Source organism: Spermophilus citellus (genome assembly GCF_964194105.1).
Source record: "Spermophilus citellus genome assembly, chromosome: 2".
NCBI classification, from domain to species: domain Eukaryota; kingdom Metazoa; phylum Chordata; class Mammalia; order Rodentia; family Sciuridae; genus Spermophilus; species Spermophilus citellus.
Genome location: NC_138183.1, coordinates 258,115,414 through 258,120,914, shown reverse-complemented (window position 1 = coordinate 258,120,914; position 5,501 = coordinate 258,115,414).

Sequence of the window (5,501 nt, the reverse complement as noted above, 5' to 3'; positions counted from 1 at the left end):
GCCAGCGGAGGCTCCATTCCAGAGGAATGGGGATATTTTATTTTTTTAATATTTATTTTTTTAGTTGTAGTTGGACACAATATCTTTATTTTATTTATTTTTATGTGGAGCTGAGCATCAAACCCAGGGCCTCACATGTGCCAAGTGAGCACTTGACTGCTGAGCCACAACCCCAACCCAATATATGCATTTTTAAAACATGAAGGGGCTGGCCATTGTGACTCAAAGGAAAAGCACTCGCCTAGCATGCGCGAGGCACTAAGTTTGATCCCCAGCACCACATAAAAATTAAATAAAGGCACTGTGTCCACCTACAACTAAAGAATAAGTTAAAAAAAAATGAAACATTGGTTTCAGTTTTGATGGCTCCTGCTCCCCCCCCTTTCTTTTAACTCCATAAAGGCTGTAGCAGAATAAAGGGATAGCTGGCTCTGAGTCTTTTTGAAATTGTAAGTGATGAAATAGAAAAAGAAAGCACACACCCTCAAACCAGGTCAGCTAACCCGTTGCCCACCATCCCCCAAAGCAGAAATCCCTCTTGTAAAGGTAACATTTCTAAGCTGATTCTAAGCCGCGAAGCCTGAGTTAAAGTGTAAAAGACCAGGCAGGGTAAAGTTTCCAAGATGCAAGGCCTGGGTTAAAAAGTGAAAGACTAGGTATTGTTAAAATTCCTCTGCTACCCCCAGAACCTGTAATCCCTGTAGCTGTTAGGACAATACTGGAACTGCCCAGTAAATATCCCCACTGTTTCCACTGGTTGTCTAATAACCTGGGACTCTGTGTCGTATGTCACATAGTTATTTAGGCCCTAAAACCAATCAGTTTGAATGTGTACCCCGCTTAGGAGTGACCAATCACCCCTGCCCAGCCTGTTCCCGCCAATGAATGGACTAATCATGTCTCAGAGTTGTTGTTCAATTTTCCCACGCCTCATGATGATTTGTTCTGATGTATGCAAAGCCCCCCCCCTCCCCAAAAAGTGTACTTAAGCTCTGCTTGACCTCTGCTCTGGGCTCTGGGCTGCTCTGTCTTCCTGAGCGAGCCTGGAGCCTCAGCATGCTGAATCAATAAATCCCCTTTGCCAATTGCATGAAGCCAGTCTCTTGTGTGGTCTCTTCCTCCCACGCTTCGCCGGACCCTTACATTCTTACCTCTTTCCCTCCTCCTCCTCAATCTCAGGGGAAACTGGATTACCTTTCTTCCCCATCCTAGGCAGAGTTATCTGTTCTTTAGCACACACCAGAGGAAGGAAATATGCCAGACTTTGGGGAAGGCACCAGAACATTTCAGAAATTACTATCTCCCAAATTAACAAGTGAATTACAACTTTGAACAAAGAACACATGGAATGTAGCTTTTGAATCACTTCTTTAAAAAACTCCTGTTTCCCCGATGGGCAGAATCACAGCCTCTGAGACAGGAGTCCCCTGTGCTTCTCCTTTGCTAGCCAAGTAATAAAACTTCTTTCTCCATTTTCTCAAAATTGTCTTCTTGTTGTTGGATTGGCATCAGGGGCAAGGACTGAGCTTTCAGTAACACTAATGATTCGGAATTCACTATTTCTCCTACTTGCCTTGTCAAAAGTTTAAGGTAGCAACTTTTTAGACATTAATATTTGTGTATGCAGACATGTAAACTCAGATGACAATTTTTTTGTGTTTGTGTGTGGTTCATGTTGGAAATCAAACCCAGGGCCTCTTGTATATTACACAAGCACTCCACCACCCAGCTATATTGCAGCCCCAAATCCAAATCTACCATCCATTATATATACCATCATACACACACACACACACACACACACACACACACACACACACACATATATTTTTTTTTTCCTTAGACAGAGCCTTGTTATGTTGCCCAGACTCGTCTCAATTTCATGGATTCAAGTGATCCTCCTGCTTTAGCATCCCCAGTACTAGGACTAATGCATGCACTACCATCTACCATGCCTGGCTGCTGCTGCTTCTTTTTTTTTTTTTTTTTTTTTTTTTTTTGAAGGGGTACCAGGGATTGAACTCAGGGGCACTTGGCTGCTGAGCCACATTCCCAGCTCACAGCCCTATTTTGTGTTTTATTTTTTTTTTTTTTAAGAGAGAGGGAGAGAGAGAAAGAGAGAAAGAGAATTTTAATATTTATTTTTTAGTTATTGGCGAACACAACATCTTTGTTTGTATGTGGTGCTGAGAATCGAACCTGGGCCGCATGCATGCCAGGCGAGCGCGCTACCGCTTGAGCCACATCCCCAGCCCCTTTTGTGTTTTATTTAGAGACAGGGTCTCACTGAGTTGCTTAGCACCTTTGTTGTTGCTGAGGCTGGCTTTGAACTCATGATCCTTCTGCCTCAACCTCCCCAGCCACTGGGAATACAGGTGTGCACCACTGGGCCTGACTGGCTTCCATTTTTAATGAAAATGGGTTTTGTTTTTTAATAATTGTTCAACTTGGGGTGTGGCTCAGCGGTAGAGCACTCGCCTAGCATGTGTGAGGCCCTGGGTTCAATCCTCAGCACTATATAAAATAAAATAAACATATTGTGTCCAACTACAACTAAAAAATAAATATTAAAAAAAATAATTGAGCCAGGCGTAGTGGCGCATGCTTATAATCCCAGCAGTTTGGGAGGCTAAGACAGGAGAATTGCGAGTTCAAAGCCAGCCTCAGCAACTGTGAGGCCCTAAGCAACTCAGTGAGACCCTGTCTCTAAATAAACTACAAAATAGGGCTGGCGATGTGGCTCGGTGGTCAAGTGCCCCTGAGTTCAATCCCTGGTACCAAATAAATAAATAAATATAATTGTTCAACTTGCAATTATGTAGGAAAAACCAAAGCATTTATCTCAAATCTTATTGCTTTGCAGCTGTGGTATACCTTCCAAGGTATACCAGTGATTGAGCTGATATGGCTTTCACGGGGACAGGGACAGTAGCAAAGACCAATAGACCAAAAATGTTTTTAAACCTTAAATATATGTTTTCCAGAGAGAGAGAACTTTATCTCCAACAATCGAGAAAAGGTGCTGAAAGTTCCTGAGTCAAGCCATAGCCAAAACCATGTGTTTTTTTGTTGTTGTTTTGTGTACCAGCAATTGAATGCAAGGGGCTTAACCAGGAGCCACATCCCAACCCTTTTGTTTGTTTCTTTGAGACAGGGCCTCACTAGGTTGCTCACAGTCTTGCTAAATTGTTGAGGCTGGCTTTGGACCTGAGCTGCTGGGATTATAGGCACAGATCAGCATGTCCAGCTCAAAACCATGTTCTTTTTTTTTTTTTTTTTTTTAAAGTGAGAGGAGAGAGAGAGAGAGAGAGAATTTTTAATATTTATTTTTTAGTTCTCGGCGGACACAACATCTTTGTTGGTATGTGGTGCTGAGGATCGAACCCGGGCCGCACGCATGCGAGGCGAGCGCGCTACTGCTTGAGCCACATCCCCAGCCCCCAAAAACCATGTTCTTAAGCTCTTTGTTTTTCCACTTTTTTTCTTAATAAAATTTCTCCAAGGGCTGGGGCTGTAGCTCAGTGGCAGAGCACTTCCTAGCCTGTGTGAGGCACTGGGTTCTATCCTTAGCACGGCATTTAAAAAAAAAAAAAAAAAAAAAAAAAAAAAAAGACCTTAAAGAACAAATAAAGGGGCTGGGGATGTGGCTCAGGCGGTAGCGCGCTCGCCTGGCATGCGTGCGACCCGGGTTCGAGCCTCAGCACCACATACCAACAAAGATGTTGTGTCCGCCGAGAACTAAGGAATAGATATTAAAAATTCTCTCTCTCTCTCTCTCTCTCTCTCTCTCTCTCTCCCTCTCTCACTCTCTCTTTAAAAAAAAAAAAAAAAAAGAACAAATAAAGGCATGCTGTCCATCTACAACTACAAAAAAAAAAAAAATTAAAATTAAAAAAAAAATCTCTCCAAACTGTCATCAGATTTAATGGGTTTGCCTCTTGGTGGGAACTGAATCAGAACAGAGCACTGAGAATTATTTGCTGCAAATAAGGTCAGGAACAATCACTCCCAGAGCTGGACTCTGCGATGCCAGGGCCAGCTGCAGGTCATTTGGAAAGGGGGTGCAGATACAGGAGGGAAGGCATTCTCCCAGGCCCAGCTGGGAATGATCGCCCAGACAGTCTAACAGCATGCTCCTATGTATTTCCCATGGAAATGAGGCTTCAGCTTTCCCTGGGTGGAAGTTTTGATATTATTATTTTTTATTCTCCAGGCCATTTTTATTTAAAATATATTTTGAATGTATTTGTTTTATAAATTCAAAATACCTGTTAGATTTTGTTATCTTTACTGCACAGCTAATAATGAAACTAGTAGGAAAACTCAACATGCTTTATGGTTCTACCCTCCAGGTGTCTGTCCGTCCTCCTCTCCACCTGTCCTTCACTGCCACTCATTAATAGCATGAGTATATATTGAGCTACAGTCTTAGGAAAGCACTGTTCTTATTTCTAGAATTGTTAGGGAAATAAGAGAGAACCAAATCAAAACAATACAGGAATCCAATAGATGTTGCCGAGGCCACCTCCAAGACCAAGTAAGAATAATCCATCTCAAATAAGACTTGGAAGCAAAACTACACACAGCAGTGCAGATGGAAAGATAACCACTCTGCATGATTTCAAGCACTCTCTCTCCTTCCCTGAGCTCTGGGTCTTTAGAAATTGAGGAGAATCTCAGGTAAAACAAGAGTGGTCATATGTTGCCTTTGACCTCACATCCAGTCCTTGTAGCCCTCACCCAACCTGGGGGAGGGGTCAGAAATAAGAAAGCAAGGAAACCTGGTGTGCTCAAGGGGAAGCCAACTTCAGAATTCCAACCACCAAGTAGAAAACTGCAAGATTTGCAAATAAGAAAGGAAAAACATAATGTGGGAGCCTCACCAGAATGAATTAACAATGATACAGCAATCAAAACTTAGGGCTTTCTTGAATTTAAAATCATCTCTCACATGAATTCAGGACAAAAGTAATATAATCAAATCTGACTTTGAATGTTGACAGAAATCTCCCAACACCTGACCCAGCTTAACAGAACCCATAAAATTATGTTCTTTAAATGTGTGACTCTGTGTTTGCCATGCCTTCAGTGACTAGAAACTGTATCTACACACAATTCCAATTCCAATTCTCCTTGTACCTGGACAGTCAGTGACTGCCTTACCCTTCCAAAAGCTAGGAGCTGCCTCTCACATCTGTGTTCTTTGACATAGATTTTTAAGACACACAAATGCCAGATAACATGTAAACATCATTTTTTAATTACAAATTATTTATTTTTTAGAGGGATATTTTGGCAGTATTCTTATTTATTCTAATTAGTTGTACATGACAGTAGAATGCATTTTGAGCACAACTTCTCATTCCTCTGGCTGTACATGGTACAGAGTCACTCCAGCAGTGTAATCACACATGTATATAGGTTAATAATGTATGTCTCATTTTACCATCCTTGTTACCGCTGTTGACCGGTGACGAGTCCTTGCTTCCCCGATGTTGAAG